The sequence below is a fragment of the Pelobates fuscus genome, chromosome 4, assembly GCF_036172605.1.
Source record: "Pelobates fuscus isolate aPelFus1 chromosome 4, aPelFus1.pri, whole genome shotgun sequence".
Taxonomy (NCBI): domain Eukaryota; kingdom Metazoa; phylum Chordata; class Amphibia; order Anura; family Pelobatidae; genus Pelobates; species Pelobates fuscus.
In genome coordinates this window covers 390,301,331-390,319,375 of record NC_086320.1, presented here as the reverse complement: position 1 = coordinate 390,319,375, position 18,045 = coordinate 390,301,331, and positions in this window count along the sequence as shown.

Genomic DNA, 18,045 nt, shown 5'->3' with positions numbered 1-18,045 from the left:
CAGCCCGGCCGGGTTGCTTCTGCTGGCAAAGCTCTGCTCAGGATCCGACAGGGCAGTAGATCAGTAGCGGATTATACTATTGAATTCCGCACTCTGGCAGCTGAAGTGGTTTGGAATAACGACTCTCTCGTAACAGCTTTTCAGGAGGGTTTGGCCGCTTACATATTAGACGAAATAGCATCCAGGGAATTGCCTATTCTTCTGGATGATCTAATAGATTATATCATTCTAATTGACAACCGTATAAGAGAGAGGCGTAGTCAAAGAAGAATGAATACACAGGGGTTACCTGCTTTACCCAGTACTGCACTACTAGCGTTACCTCCCCCTACTCAACCACCTCCCGAACCCATGCAATTAGGTGCTGTGGGCTTATCTGAAGCTGAAAGGTCATACCGCAGAAGGGAGGGCTTGTGCCTTTATTGTGGTAAGAGGGGGCATCTCCGAAGTAACTGTCCTAGTTTGCAGGGAAACTACAGCACCTAAGGCCTAGAGAGGGGTCGGCCTCGGGTGTTATGGTTTTTTCCCCTCATGTGTCCATCTCCAGACCATTCATTACGGTTACTCTTTTGGTCAATCAAACCACGATTACAACTAAAGCCTTGATCGATTCAGGTGCTGCAGATAACTTTATCGATGAGAACTTTACTAAAACCGCAGCCTTGAATCTGATCCAAAAGGCCACACCCTTGGCCGTTGAAGCCATAGATGGTAGACCACTTGAGAAACCCCTGGTGACCCATGAGACCCAAGAAATGGTAATGGCCGTGGGTGCCTTACACCAAGAAAGGATAACCTTCCAAATAATTGACTCCCCTACAGCTTCCATCATACTGGGCTTCCCCTGGTTAGTTAAGCATAACCCGGTACTTGATTGGGGTTGTTTGGATATACTCTCCTGGGGGGAATCCTGTCAACGAGATTGTATGGTTCGTTTACGTCCCGTTTGTTTACTCAATGTGCCTACAGCTAAACCCCTTTCTGTTTCTGTCCCCCCTGTCTATGCAGACCTCGCATTGGTCTTTGAAAAAAGGGAAGCTGATAGACTACCCCCACATCGGGATTATGATTGTGCCATAAACTTGTTACCTGGAAAGATGCCTCCTAGGGGCAAGGTCTACCCGCTTTCTGAGAAAGAAAACCAGGTCATGGAGGAGTACATACAGGAATCCTTACGTAAAGGTTTTATCAGAAGGTCCTCCTCTCCGGCTGGTGCTGGTTTCTTTTTTGTTGCCAAGAAAGAGGGCGATTTAAGGCCATGTATAGACTATAGAGGCCTGAATAATATAACAGTTAAAAATGCTTATCCTATCCCTCTCATTACTGAGTTGTTTGACCGTGTCAAAGGTTCTAGATTTTTTACCAAACTAGACCTCAGGGGGGCTTATAACTTGGTTCGTATAAAAGAAAACGATGAATGGAAGACAGCGTTCAATACACGCAGTGGGCATTACGAGTATCTAGTCATGCCTTTCGGACTGTGTAATGCTCCTGCTGTCTTTCAGGACCTCATCAATGATGTCCTTAGAGATTTACTACATGTCTGTGCCGTGGTCTATCTCGATGATATACTTGTGTTTTCTCCTGATCTGGAGTCTCATCATGCCCATGTGAGGAAGGTACTTAAGAGATTGCTACAAAATGGTCTTTATTGTAAATTGGAGAAATGTTTATTCGACCAAACATCTGTACAATTCCTAGGGTACATAATTTCTGAACAGGGGTTCAGCATGGATCCTTCAAAATTAGAAGCCATGTTGTCTTGGCCTCTTCCTCAAGGCCTTAAAGCAATACAGTGATTTATAGGTTTTGCCAATTATTACCGCAGGTTTATTAAAAACTTTTCATCAGTCATTGCTCCTATCACTAAACTGACTAAAAAGGGTTTGCACCCCAGGGTTTGGACTCCTGAAGCCATTAAAGCCTTTGAGACTCTCAAAAAGGCATTTGCCACTGCCCCTGTGTTACACCATCCCGATCCTTCCCTTCCCTTTGTAATGGAAGTAGACGCTTCAGAATCAGGTGTGGGAGCTGTATTATCACAAAGACTATCCTATAACGAACCCCTCCATCCCTGTTGCTACTTTTCTAAAAAACTATCTGATTCGGAGAAAAATTACGACGTCGGGAACAGGGAACTATTAGCTATTGTGATGGCTTTTAAAGAGTGGAGATACTTATTAGAAGGAGCCAGACACGAAATCCTGGTTATAACTGATCATAAGAATCTCTCCTATATAGCTGATGCTAAAAGATTGTCCTCTCGTCAAGCCAGATGGTCCCTATTTCTTTCACGCTTTCAGTTCATTATCACATATAGGCCTGGGTACCGTAATGTCAAGGCTGATGCTATCTCCCGACAATACGAACCTTTGGAGTCTGTTGCCCCCGCTCCTGAACCCATTGTACCCACGTCTAAGATAATAGCCGCTACCCGTTTGGTTATTTCGTCCCTTTTCCTGGATGGTATCAAGGCATACCAAACCCAAGCACCCTCTGAGACACCTGTTGATAGATTATATGTGAAAGAAAGAGATAGAAAGAAATTGTTGGTTTTATTTCACACCGCCAAAACGGCTGGTCACCCAGGGGTTACCAAAACATACAAGGGTCTCCTTCAACAATTCTGGTGGCCTTCACTTAAGAAAGACGTAGTGGATTATGTGCAGGCTTGTCGTGTTTGTGCACAGTGTAAGTCCCCTACTGTTAAACCCCAGGGTCTCCTGATGCCTTTGTCCGTACCCAAGAAACCATGGACCCACCTATCCATGGACTTTATTGTTGATCTTCCTTCATCCGATGGAATGACAGTAATTTTGACTGTGACTGATAGGTTCTCTAAGATGGCACACTTTATTCCACTCAAAAAACTACCTTCTGCGGTTCAGTTGGCTCGGGTGTTTGCCAAAGAGGTTTTCCGCTTGCATGGTATACCACAGGATGTCGTATCCGACAGGGGTCCTCAGTTTGTCTCTCGGTTTTGGAGGGGCTTTTGTGCTGAGATGGGGATTTCCTTGTCATTTACCTCCTCCTATCATCCACAATCCAATGGAGCTGCCGAACGGGCGAATCAATCTGTGGAGTTGTATTTACGCTGCTTCACGAATGCACACCAGGACAACTGGTCTCACCTCCTTCCCTGGGCTGAATTCGCCAGAAACACTGTGACTCATTCGTCCACTGGCTTAAGTCCTTTTTTGCTTGCTTATGGGTTCCAACCCTCTGTCCTTCCCGGCGTATTCTCCGACAAGGGAATACCCGCTTTGGACGAGCACCTAACCTCCTTACGGAAGATGTGGGATCAGGTCCATGCTACTCTTTCTCGAGTGGCTGTTGCTCAGAAGAGATTTGCTGATCGCCGTAGAGGTGCTGCTCCTTCATATGTTCCGGGTGATAGGGTGTGGTTGTCCTCTAAGAATCTCCGCCTCAGGGTCCCCTCAATGAAATTCGCACCCAGGTTCCTTGGCCCCTTCAAGGTATTGCGTAGGGTCCATCCTGTGTCCTACTCCCTGGCCTTACCTCCTTCCATGCGTATTCCTAACACCTTTCACACCTCCCTTTTGAAGCCCCTGCTCTGTAATCGATTCTCTGGTCCTCTCAGGTGTCCAGTTTCCCTCCGCACAGCCTCTAGTGACGTGTACGACGTGGCTGCCCTGCTTGATTCTCGTTTTTCCCGGGGTCGCTTGCAGTATCTGATTGACTGGAAGGGATACGGTCCTGAGGAGCGGTCCTGGGTTTCTGCCTCTGACGTGAACGCGCCCTCTTTGGTCCGTTCCTTTCATGCGCGGTTTCCTTTGAAGCCTTCGGCTTCCTGCCCGTTGGGCGGTCCTCGAGGGGGGGGTTATGTCAGGGGTCCGCGGGCGGCTAGTAGGGGAGGCTGCTCGCAGCTCGCAGCACTCACCCTCAGTCCATCGCCGCCCGCGGTCTCCCCTCCTCCTACCTGTCGGCGAGCGGCGTCTCCTCTCCGCCGCTCGCATCCGTCACGCCTCCCAGCGCCAGCATGTATAACGCTGCACGCTGGAAGGTCGTTGATTTATGCAAACGCCGGGGTCACGTGAGTGACCCGGCGTTAAAGCAACAGTACCACAATCACAGTGGGAGGCTTAGATATCTCCCACGTGTGATTGTTAATTCTGATTGGAAGTTATCCAATCAGAATTTAACCTAGGGTATTTATACTCACCTTTCCTGTTCCTCCCTGCCCTGTTGTGGTCTTTGCTGTTTAGTATTGATTCTGATCTTGTGATTTCTGGTTACGTACTCTCTGGCTTGTTAATCTGACTTTGTGACTTTCTCCTACCCTTTGACCTCGGCTTGTTTATCGTTATCCTGTTTTCTGGTTCCCATGACTCGGCTTGTCTCATGACTATTCTGTGTGTGCTTAGCCCGGCCACTATAAGGTCCGGTACGGCACCTTTTCTGTGTGTGTGTGTGTCTGTTAGCGTGTTTGGTTCCCGGAATCGTGACACTCAGATCACCTACATACAGTTCAATCGCCATGGAGCCAAAGTCTTTCCCATAGTCTTTTGTTACACGAATAGGCTCCATGGCATAGCTATCTGGGGTAGCACTACTCACATACTGAAAGTCCCGAATGCACCGGCAGAAATACACAAATAAACCTTTCTGCAGGGGAAAATACAGCTATCAGCACAGTGGCCATAGTCGGAAGGCAGGAGGCTAGCCAGTAGTCCCCTCCAGGCACAAGTGGCGAAGGGCACTTCGTCACACATCTTCCCTTTGGGGGGGAAGACTAAACAGGTACCTGACCTTCTGCCGGTAAGTACCTAGGTTAGTCGGGCAGCCCACCCACAAAGAAAAATACGCAGAGTAACCCCCCCACAATAAATGGTACTGGCCTGTAGGTTCAAGTTTGTAGTGGGACAGCTCAGCACTCTCGGTCTCTCTGGTGCAGCTAGGCAAACTGCTGGTGTTGCTTGGGGGGCAGAGGCCAGCGGCGCTCTGCCCTTGTGGCGAAAGTAACCTCGCCACTGGTTTTTGGAGGGGCCTGTTTGCCAGCCTTCTGCCCTGGGACTATGGCCCTGGGATTTATTGCCCTTCTAGGAACTGATTTGGGCATAATGGATTTCTAGAATGCTGTTTCTGGCCCTTTAATTCCCAGAGAAAGGATTTGTACTTTTAAACTGGCACTTCGGATGCAGTCGAAGTGCCGAAGTCGTCGAAGTGGCAGCCATTCGAAAACCGAACATTTTAACTCATTCGAACGCGGTCAGCGGTGTGTGCAGCCAAATCTATGGAACTGTTTTCGGCTACCCAATTGCACGAACAGCTGACCCGTACCTTCTACTCCACTTCGACACTGCGGCTGGAGACTAAGTCCCGTTCGAAGATTCACAGCCCAAATCTATGGAACTGTTTTGGGCATGAAAATGTGCTTGCGGTCGGTCAAAAGGGACTTATACCTATCTCCCGAACGGCTGAACGGATTTAAATGATTTTTGGGTATGTTTGTATTTGAAATGTGCTGATTAATAATATCTGACTTTTATTAATATTGGAAGTATAGTTTTAGAGTTATTAAAGTTGGGTAAAAAGTATGTTTTAAACTGTACGGATAATTGGGTTACCTCTCAGGCTAAGGGGAGGGAATCTGTGGGTTGTAACCAGTGTGTGATTGGCTAATGTATAATTGTCTGTGGGTGTCTCCCTTGCATGGGAGAATTGCATAAAAGCAGAGTGTTTGTCATTAAACGAGAGTTCTTCTTCACCCTCAGTCTAGAGTCCTGTCTCTTATTGGGGGAATCTGCTACAAGGGATTGCTATGCTCTGCATATTCCCTTGCTATAATCACTCTCTTGGAGGAGAGGTTCACCCACTGGAACCTGGAGCCTTGTCGTAGGTCCAGGGTGGGTAGGAGACGGTGAGACCCCAACCAAGCTGTGGCGGTTCGTGGGGTCTGCGGTGGTTGTGGTGTCTGGCGGAGCGCTTGGAGCCCTCTGTAAGCGCTAGGAGCATCCTTCAACGGAGGTACCCAGTCAGGGTGCCAGGTGATCCGTTACAGCCCTGCTGCCAGCTCTTCCGCTGGGGTAACCTGTGGTAAGTCAGGCTCTGGACCACGGGAAAAGGGTCTGCCCAGGGTAACCTGTGGTAAGTCAGGCTCTGGACCACGGCTAACAGCGCTCTGCCCAGATGCCAGCTCTGCAGCTGGGAGGGCGTCAGTGGATATCGCAGGCTCATCCACTGCCCCCAGGACCCGGTTGGGATGTAGCTGGGGAGGGGAAGTTTTGCTTACCTCCTCCTCCTGGCATCCCTGCAGGGTTGATTGGGGACCACCCGGCCAGCATCCCTGTAGGACTGGCACAGAGACCACGGTCCCATCTGCGCCAGTGTGGTTAGGGTTGTCTTCCCCCTCTCCCGGTATCTCCAGCTGCTGTTGGGGGGGCGGGGGGGCGGTTGCCCCCACTCCCCAGGACGCTAGTTGCTGTAAGGTGGAGGGATCGACCATCACCTCCTCCTGGAACTCAGGCCGTAGCTGGGAAGAGAGACCGGTTGTCTCCTCTCCGGTCAAAGTATACTGCTGCTGGGGATCTGGGCCGGCTGCCCAGCATCCCTGTAGGGCCGGCAGAGAGACCTCGGTCCCATCTTCGCCTGCCATCTGTGGTTCTTCCCAGGCCCAACCTATGAGGTCCCTCACCTCTGGTACCTCTGGCTGCTGTTGGAGAAGAAGGCCGGTTGCCTCCCCTCCCCAGGACGCTGGCTGCTGTACGGTGGAGGGATCGACCATCACCTCCTCCTGGAACTCAGGCCGCCGCTGGGGAGGGACACCGGTTGTCTCCTCTCTGTAGCGTTACTTACCTTATCCAGGGGCCGGCCACGGACCTCTCTTCGAGCCGCGCGTGGTCCTGCTGCTGCACGAGCCACGCGCGGCTCTTCCGACAGCTGCAACAGGAAGGCGGGCTGTGACCGCGAGAAATGGTCACGTGTCCCGCCTGAATCTAAGAGCGCGCCGCGAGTCTCGGGTGCGCTCTTAAAGAAACAGTGGGAGCCTAAATTGGAAAAAGGCTCCCATTGGCCCCTGTCATGCCACATTCCCCATACACATACCTTTTGGGGGTGTGGATATGACAGGAGCCAATCAAATTAATTTAGAAGGTACTTATACTCACCTTTTTCCCTTAATCCTTGCCCTATCGTGGTTTCTGTTGCAGTTCCCTTTAGCGCTTGTTGTGTTCAGTTGTGTTCCTTCGTATTGACCTAGGCTTTGTTTCTGACTATGTTATCTCTTTATACTTATCTGTTCTGTTTGCCGGCTTGCTGTTTACTGTGTACCAGACCCCGGCTAGTCCTAGTTTACGCTGTCTCTTTGTGCCCTTGACCTCGGATCGTTCCTGACTCTGTCTCCTCTCACAAACGTCGAGTCCGGCCATTCTAAGGTCCGGTAGACGTATCTCTCCTCTGTGTTGTCTTTTGTCGAGTTGAATCCTGCGAGTTGGGGTATATTTTCGTTACACTTTCCCTGCAAAGTATACTGCCGCTGGGGAGCAGGACCGACTGTCCCTACTCCTGGTCGTATACTTGGTTGCTGTGCTAAGCTGAACAGATGTTGGTAGCTCTACTCCAGCTCCCACTCCATTGTGACCAGATGAATCAGGTCTGGCCCCAGGTTGTCCATTCGGGGAAGATCCAGCAGAGTTTCCCTGATGTCGTGGATGTCCCAGAACCAACATTCTGTGGGGCATCCAAAGTCATTTCCCTCCTCAAAGGCCTCCCACAGTTAGCCTGGGCCATTATAATCCTCTCCTTCCGGCAGATAGTGGTTAGTCATCCAGGGTTTGCGCTGGGTGGCATACCACGTTAGTGCCTGGTAAGCTCCATCCAGCCACAATTCCTTCCAAATCAGGTCCCACAGTTCCATTACCCATTCATCTAGGGGGTGCTTCCCTAGAAAAAAGGTGACCGCAGGGCCACAAGTACCTGGAACCGCTGTTCGTCACTGGGAAGGCTCTCTCTCCGCCGCCGCTGTATCTCCTCTAAGGCCTCATACCACAGCTCCTTCCGAGTGGCATCTCTCCAGTCCAGTATGCCCTCCTCTGAGGCCAAGTGTTGCGGCAATCTCCATAGAAACTACTCTTCACATGGGGACGCTGCACGGTCGCTAGGTTGCTCCATTCTCTCGAGTTCCTCTATAGACATGGGCACTGCACAAGTGCTAGCGTTGCCCTCAATTATAAATCCGTAACTCCACACGTTACCGGTGTCTCCGAGCTGCTGGTCCTCGCACTAGGACGCCATCCCACCGCTTGCCACCAAATGTGACGGACCGCTGGCACTCCGGCGGAGTACCTCCGCCAATCGATGCTCCTAGTGCTTGCCGAGGACTCTGAGCAATCCAACCGACACCATCAGCACTGCGGACCCCACTTCCAGCGATGCAGCTGCACCGGGGTCTCGCCGTCTCTCACCCAACCTGGATCCACGACCAGGATCCAGCTCCCAGTGGGTGAACCTCTCCTAAATCCAGAGAACGTAGCAGGAACAAATCAAGCACCGGGGAGTAAGTGATTATAGCAATCCCCAGAGTGTAGGTATCCCTTCCCCCAAGCATGAGCCAAAGCTTCAAGAAAGGTGCAAGTAGGTCTGGTTTATTGAGGGCTGCCTGCCCTAGGGGACCTGATGGAACAATGGGACACATATTGGATATTAGCCAATCACAGACAATACAAACAAAACACTCCCACAGTGACATCACAATCCCTCCTCTCTATCCTGGAGATAATTGGGACATAATCAAAGTATCTCCCAGGACAGAGGCAAGACTCCATTAACCACATGGTTACAAAAAGACATAAAATTACACAATGTTACAATTACTACATAAAACATATACATGTAACATATCCCCAGATAGCTTAGATCTGAGCGCACATTATTACTGAATGACGCTCAGATCACCTACATACAGTTCAATCGCATAGCTATTTGGGGTAGCACTACTCACATACTGAAAGTCCCGAACACCCCGGCAGAAATACACAAATAAACCTTACTGCAGGGGAAAATACAGCTATCAGCACAGGGGCCATAGTCGGAAGGCAGGAGGCTAGCCAGTAGTCCCCTCCAGACACAAGTGGCGAAGGGCACTTCGTCACATTGGTTGTTCTGCCAAACCCGGGCGGTCCTGTATGTGTAAGACTTCCATAAAAGAAGGCCCTTTGGTGCCAATTAAACAGAACTACTTGACCCTCTAACTTGAATCCTCGACTCATGTTTGTAGGGGACAGCTATTATCACTACAGGGATTGCTATGCTCTGCATATTCCCTTAGCTTCTGAGCTCTTGTAAGAGCTCTTGTTCCTGATCCTGCTTCGCTCTACAGAAGGAAGAGGTTCACCCACTGGAACCTGGAGCCTGGTCATAGGTCCAGGGTGGATAGCAGAAGGCGAGATACCAGCCCAGTAGCGGTGGTTCGTGGAGTCTGCAGTGCTTATGGTGTCTACGGTGCTGATGGTCGTTTGGTGAGCGCTAGGAGCATTCTTTCTATGGTCCAACTTCCAGCCAGCCTGGAGGCAACTGTAACAAACAGTATTCCATTCTTTTATCCATACTTGGTCACCCGGATGATGAGAATGAACAGGTGGATATATATTCACAGGTAACCTATCTTGCACCCATTTCTGTACCTCCTCCATAGTTCTACCCAACTCCACAACCTGCTGCCAAGTAATGCCATCGCCCAGCTGACATAAATTCCCTCATATATTACTAAGTAAAATGGAGACAGTCCCATCCTTCTGGTGGGAGTACTACGAATACGCAACAATGCTACTGGCAAAAGAACATTCCATTTAAGCTGAGTTTCCTGGCACATTTTAGCTAACTGAGTCTTTATTGTTCTGTTTATTCTTTCCACCTTTCCAGAGCTCTGGGGTCTATAAGCCGTATGTAGTCTCCACTTAATACCAAGTACATGAGTTAGTTGTTGCAGACATTGATGAACAAAAGCTGGACCATTATCAGACCCTATAGAACACGGAAGTCCATATCTAGGTATAACTTCTCCCGCCTTCTCTGTACGGGTTGGACAGGCCTCAAACCATCCAGAGTAAGTACATACCGCTACCAGCAGGTAACGATATCGTCCAGATTTAGGCATAACCATGTAGTCTACTTGTAGGTCTGACATGGGAAGTCCTCCCATATACTGAACCCCAGGAGGCTTAACAGGGCCTTGTCTTGCGTTGTTTCGAGCGCACTGTACACATCTTTTGACAACAGCTTGGGTAAGATTAGATAATCCTGGTATATAGAAGTGTTTGCTAAAAGAGTCTTCCATATTATCTCTTCCCGAATGTGTACCACTATGGAATTTCTGAACAATTTCTATGGCCAGAGATGCAGGAATAACTATTCTTCCTATTATTCCTAACTATTAGTTATTCCTAACTATTCTTCTAACTGATACCAATTATTCTCCAAGTATTTACCAGGTTCAGTTTTCAACCACTCCTTCTCCTGAGTGTTCTACACTGGAGACCATTGGGACAAAGGTGCTGGTACAAGGGCAGTAACGTAACTCACGGTATCATCCTGTCTTGATTCTGCAGCTTGTTTGGCAGCACTATCTGCCATACGATTACCTCGTACTATATCACTGTCACGTTTCAGATGTGCTCTGCAATGTATAATACTGAATTCCTTCGGCTGCCATACCGCCTCCAACAATTGAAGTATTTCAGCTGCATACTTGATTTATTTCCCCTCTGAATTTAGGAGTCCTCTTTCCTTATATACTGCTCCATGGGCATGAGTTGTTAGGAAGGCATATCTTGAGTTGGTGTAAATATTCACTCTCAGTCCCTCAGATAGCTGCGAAGCCCTTGTTAGCACGATTAATTAAGCTTTTTGTGCTGATGTTCCTTTTAACAATGGCCGCGCTTCTATCACCTTGTCTATGGTGGTCACTGCATAAACTGCATAGCGGATACCTTCTTTAACAAAAACTACTACCACCCGTGTAGTATTGTTTATACGGATTCTGGATTGGGAAATCGTGGAGATCAGGCCTGCTAGAGATTACTTCATCCATTATTTCCAGACAGACGTGTTGAATTTCAGTGGCTTATGGCAAAAGGGTAGCTGGGTTAAGATTGTTAACAGTCTCAAGATGTACTCTTGGATTTTCACGTAACATAGCTTGATACTTAGTCATTCTGCTATTGCTGAACCAATGGTTACCTTTGTAATCCAATAGAGTCTGTACTGCATGAGGAACTCGTACATAGAGTTCATGACCCAGTGTGAGTTTATCGGCCTCCGCTACCAACAAAGCTACTGCTCGTAAACAAGGTGGGAGGCCACTAGCCACCGCATCCAGCTGCTTAGACATGTATGCTACAGGTCGTTGCCATGATCCCAAGTATTGTGTCAACACTCCTACACCGTTTTCCTTTGCTCATGTACATACAGAAAGAAAGGGCGGGTGTGGTCTGGTAGGCCGAGGGCTGGGGCACTCATAAGTGCTTTCTTGATTTCCTCAAATTACATCTGTTGCTCTGTAGTCCACAACATCATACAGTGGTTTTGCCAGTATTGCATAGTTAGGAATCCATATCCTACAGAATCCAGCTGCTCCCAAGAATTCTCAAACTTGTCTTCTGTTCATTGGTACAGGTATGCAGCACACAGCTTCTTTTCTTTCAGGTCCCATTGTTCTTTGACCCTCTGAAATATGGAATCCTATATACTTGACAGTTGACTAACACAGTTGGGCCTTCTTCCTAGATACCTTGTATCCTGCCTTCCATAGGATATGAAGAAGTTCATGTGTTGCTTGTTGACACATCTCTTTGGTGATTGCGGCTATTAAAAGATCATCCATATACTGGAGTAGTACACATTTCCCTGGGATGGATTTGAAATCTTGCAAATCTTGACTTAACGCAGATCCAAATAGAGTAGGTGAATTCTTAAACCCTTTTGGTAACCTGGTCCAAGTCATCTGGCGTTTTGATCCCATAACAGCATCCTCCCATTGGAAAGCAAAGATACACTGGCTTTCAGCGGCGACTCGGAGGCAAAAGAAGACATCTTTGAGATCCAAGACTGTATAGTAGGTTGCACCACCAGGAATTAGGGCAAGCAAATTATAGGGGTTGGGTACCACTGGGTGAGCCTCAATATTGGACAGAGCTATTGCCTCTGGGTAACGGGTAGCATAGTCCACCACGGTAAGAATATACTTCTTCCCGGATGGACTAGCCCTGGCCAGTGGACCCACAATGTCAACAGCTATACGGGAAAAGGGCTCCCCAATTATAGGCATAAACATGAGTCTAGCCTAAGGGTGGTCCCTCCGCTTACCTACCCGTTGACATGTGTCACATGCAGTGGCGTACATACCGCGGTCGCAGGGGTTGCAGCTGCGACTGGGCCCATCACTCCAGGGGGCCCGGCCGCCCTGCGGACCCCTGCGACCAGGTACCCGCCATTATCTTTTGTGGACCCGTATGTATGTCTTGTGTGTGTGTTTGTATGTATGTCTTTTTGTGTGTCTGTCTGTATGTATGTGTGTATGTCTTTGCATGTATTCTCAAATCAACAGCACATGGAGAGACAAAACAATATAAAAACAGCCAGGTGCAAACCATATAAGCACTCCCTCAAGTGCTTTAAATATTCAAATGTATATAGGATATAGAATGCACACCATAACAATCTCAAAAAAATATTTAAATTTTATTATGTACAAAAAAGTACCAGAATGTAAACATATGAGAAAAAATAAATATAAACAAAGTAACAGAAGTAAAGGCAGATACAATAAAATAATAGTAATAAATTACCACAAAAATCCTTACAAGCCTCAGACAGAAACACGAGTCACCAAACCAACGTTTCGGCACCAACTGGCTGCCTTTATCAAGGGTACCTTGTGTGTGTGTCTGTCTATATATGTGTGTATGTATGTATTTGTATGTATGTGTTGTGTGTGTCTGTATGTATGTGTGTATGTGTCTTTGTATGTATGTGTCTATGTCTGTATGTATGTGTGTGTCTGTATGTATGTATGTGTGCCTGTCTGTTTGTATGTATGTGTCTGTGTATGTATGTGTGTCTTTATGTGTGCCTGTCTGTTTGTATGTGTGTGTGTGTGCCTGTGTGTGTGTCGGTCTGTATGTATGCATGTATGTGTCTGTGTGTGTCGGTCTGTATGTATGTATGAATGTGTCTGTATGTATCTGTCCGTCTATATGTGTCTATGTGTGTGTGTGTGTATGTATGTGTGTCTGTACGTGTGTGTATGTGTCTGTCCGGGGGCGGGGTGGCGGGAGAGGGAGGGAATGGGGGGGCCCACGGATCAGTTTCGCACCGGGGCCCCATGGATTGTGTGTACGCCACTGGTCACACATACTACAATACTGTTGCACAGCCTGGTTAAAATTGGGCCAGAAGAAATTTTGGGTTATCCTATGTGCTGTGCAACGGGACCCTTGATGTCCTGCTAATGGTACATCATGCCCAATTCGCAGAATGTCCTGCCGGTATTTCGCAGGCACCACCAGCTGTCGATTCTGAGAAGGGGCATTACTTTTCTGGGATGGTTTAGGGATCCTGTACAACCTATCCCCCACCCACTCATAACGTTCCCCATCTACCCCCTCTTCCTGGGTATCTGCCTTAGCTCTATACTTATGCAAGGTCGGATCCTCCCGGTTTTCCCTCCCAAATGCCTCTGGGGTATCCCAGCCTAAGGGGGCCTGTTCTAGGGTACAAGTCGGGGGAGAGAGTCTTACCTGGGTCTCAGCAGCAGGCGGGCCGGTTTCAGCAGCACGGGTCTGGGCACGGGTTGTCACTGGGTTAACTTCAGCGGGACCCATCGAGGCGTAAGCAGAAACAAGGGGAGCCAAGTCATTTCACAAAAGGACATCGCGTGGTAGGTCCTTCATCACCCTTACGTTCACATGTCCAGAGCCCACTCCCCAATCCAGATGCACACGGGCAACAGTCAGGCGGCTACAGTGTCCCCGGTATGCTGGCTCTCGGACACAAGGTTCTTTTGCAGCAAGGTCATGGTAGCACCAGTATCACGCAAACCATTGGCTACCTTCCCATTGACCTTGACTGTTTGTCGGTGCTGCTGTCGGTTGTCTCGGTGAGCTGCTTGGACGGAGTCTGCTTCATGCCCCAACATTCTTCCTCTACGATGCAGTGTGCAGCAGGCAGGGGGTTGCGTTGATTCCCTCCTGCTGGTCTTCTCCAGGATTGCAACTGCCGGCCGGGTTCAATGGGCACTCTGGCTTCTTATGTCCCAGTTGCTTACACCCATAGCACCAGATGGGTTGAGAATAGTCCTGGGAATTGAATAGGGACTGCTGGGCATAATGGGTTGCTGGAGGTTGTGCTGGAGCGCGGTGTGCCGGGGTTTGGTAGGCGGACGCTGTAGAGGATGCCGCTGGTCTATTTCCACTCGAGCGGTGACTTTGGCCACAGAGCTATCCACTTTGCGAGCATCAGTATATTCGTCTGCCAGGCGGGCAGCTTCACGCATAGTGGAGGGTTTGCGGTCCCGGACCCACTCCCTGACTCCTGGAGACAGCTTGTGAAAGAAGTGTTCTAAAAGAAAAGGCTGGAGCACTTCTTCCCCAGATATGGCTTGGCATCCAGCAACGCAGTGGGCTGCGGTGCAGTGTACCCGGCATGCCCATTTTGTATAAGAATCTCCTGGCAGCTTGTTGGAATCGCCTCCGGGGTACCCTGTGTAGTGCACATTGCCGCTCAAAATCCGCAAGGTATCCATCAATTTCCCCATCTGCTTTAATGAAATTTTTAAATGCAGCAAAATGGACTTTCTTTTTCTCAGCCGGGATTATGGTGGTTTGGGCTGCTGCAGCACCTCTTTGTTGCAGTAAACTTGCCTCTACCGCGGCTATGACCCGGTCAATAATGTCCACGGTTGGGTTAGGACCATAATACTTATGTAACTTAACGGCCTGGTCAAAACTTGCCTCTTCGGGGGTTCGGTCGGTTATGCTGGGCCTCTCGGTTACGTTGGCTCTTTCGGTTCCATTGGTTCTTTCAGCTCCATCCATCTCGACTAGCTCTGCGATGATGTCCCTCTTTTTGCAGTTACTGACCAGTCGGCCACGGCTTTCCAGCAGATCTTTGAGGGTAGAGCGTTTCAATCTTTCATACTGTACTTCCATCGCTCTATGTTCCTGTGTAGCTGACCTTCTGGACTGTGAGAACCATCCCGTCGCTTGCCACCAGTTGTTACGGTACACCCAGGTATATGAGGGGTTAATACCGATGAGGACGTTCCCTTTCCGAATGGAGAAGCAGCTAACGAAAGCTCCAATTAGCTGAACAGGAACCATACAAAATCCTTTACGAACTAAACAGCCGAACTAGCAAACCATAAGAATCCAATAATTGGGAGGTAATCCAATTATCTCCATGGATAGAAGCTAAACTCCATTTTTGACATAGTAAGAAAAATACATAAAAATCAATAACTTCAAATTACACGAATAGAATGACCACATTTAACGTATTCCCAGATAGCCTGGATCTGAGCGCACATTATTACCGAATGGCGCTCAGCTCTTACAAGAGCTCACTCTGGGGAGTATTGCGATATAGCAATCCCCAGAGTGTAGGCAATTCTCCAATCCCCCAAACATGAGCCAGGACTTCATGAAGGGGTAAGCAGGTCTGTTTAATGCACACAAAAGGACTTTCTTTTATACAAGTTTTCAGGCCAGAGGCACACCCCCTGGACCTGGTGGTAAACTGTGACAAAAGGGACACAAACCAATTGGAACACTAATTAACAAAATAACACTCCCACATACACAGTAAAATCCCTCCCCTCTATCCTGGAGATAATTGGCTTAAGGAACTGCAGAAAACTCAATTATCCCCAGGTACAGAAAATATCTCAATTTTACACTAACAGTAAAATACATAAAAATACATAATTCCTATTATATTACACAGAACCCTCACATTTAACCTATCCCCAGATAGCTCGGATCTGAGCGCCCAATATAGGTGAACAGCGCTCAGATGCCACGAACAGAGTAAATTTGCCATTTGCAAGGGCTGATGAGAGATTGAGGAGGGACAAAGCAGCCAGTTTAAACTGGTCTGGCAGTGTCCCTAGGAGAACGCCCTGCTGGAGAACAATGGGGGAGGGGAAAAGGCACATTCTCCCATGGAATCATGGGGCAGATACAGTCTTTAAAGAGCCAATAAGCCCAAATAGTCCTTTTAAATGGCAATACACCCCAGGGGCCATAGTCACAGGGAAAGAGGCTGGCAAGCAGGCCTCTCCAAAGGTCAGTGGCAAAGGGTAGTTTGTCACACGCACACTGATTTCTGCCTAATGGTAGCCTGTTAATCCTATTCTCACCTCCCCTTTTTATCTCCCCTCCCTGTCTACCCACGCCTGTAATAGCAACTGCTAACATATCTGTGGCGAAGCCAACCTCGCCACTGTGAACTGGAGGAGCCTGGTTGCTCGCCTGCTGCCTTTAGATTATGGACCGGCAGCTAAAGGGTTAATTTTGCTGTGCAGAAGGATTTATTTCTCCCTTTCTGCACAGCAGTTCGGTAGGTTCCATCTACCGAACAAACAGCCGTTTACCAACCTCCCCAGAGCCGTGGGAAGCCGACCGGCGCCGTTAATTGTCCACCCAGGAGCTGGAGTGTGCCTCCAATTTACCTCCCTGAATTTACCGCAGCTTAATTGCTTGTTACTGGGTGGCCGCTGTTACACTTAGCGGCCGCTAGGTGGCGGTGTTCTGGAGCTCCCCGGGCAGCCAGCGCTTTTCTGCCCGGCTTTCATGCACCAAAATCGGACACTTTTACGTGCAGGCACCGCTGAACCTCCAGCCCCTGGTTCTAATTCGTATGGATTTGGTGAATGCAGGGAAATTCGGTATTTTATGTTTTATGTGAACTGTAGTAACCCAGATAGCAATGCCATGGAGCCTGTTCGTATAATTAAAGACTTTGGCTCCATGGCAATTAAAATGTATTTGTGTGATCTGGGTGCCATTCACCTAATAATGTGCACCCAGACCTGAGCTATCTGGGGATATGTTACATGTCTGTGTTTTGTGTATAAAATGTGTCTGTATGTATTTTAAAGTGATAGTCTGTTTCTGTGTCACCATGTGCATAATGGAGTCTGGCCTTTGTCTTAGGAGATAATTGAATTACTTCATTAATTATCTCCAGGACAGAGAGGAGGAAACCAGGATGCATTGTGGGAAAGTATTGTGGCTGTATGTACTAAAGTGATACATGTCTGTCTGCTGTTTCAGTCTTCCATGTAGTCCCTTAGGGGAGTGTCCACCAGGTGGGAGACCTGCATAAATACAGGGGCAGGTAGCACTCAGTAAAACAGATTCTGCTTGACCCTCAAACCGATGTGTCGTCTCGTTTTTGGGGGAATTGGATTGTATGCTGACTGCCAGGAGTGTAAGCGGATTGTATGCTTTTCCTGTTCAGCTGATTCCAGGGTTCGTGTGTTTCCAGTTCGGGAGTTTCCAGAATTCGTACAGTTTGCAGTTCGGGAGATTGGTGATTGCTGTAGCTGCTGGTCTATGGAAAGGGGGATTATCGCCTAAACGATTTTTATCCCCTTTTGAGCAAAACGGTCCGTTACAATATCTACTTACTTTTTCATCCTTCGTTCTTCCTCAAGCTTCGTTTCAGCTTCCCTACTCATATAAACCCTGTTTGCGATTTCCATTAGCTGTGTTATGGACATCCCTGCAAATCCCACTAACTTTTGCAATTTCCTTTTAATGTCACTCTGGGCCTGGCTGCCGAATGCCGAATTAATCCTACGAGATTTTCAGGGCCTTCTGGATTAAAAGGGGTATAAAGTCTGTAGGATTCAAGCGGTCTCTCATAAAAGGCACTAGGAGATTAATCAGTTTGTTGTAATACTTCAGCTGTTCTTGACATGTTTATAGCCTTTTCCCACCTGCTTTCATGCCTGTAATAATGGCTTGTTGGTAGGCTTTCAAATGAGCCATATCAGCACCGTTTATATTCCAGTTAAGATCCGTATTG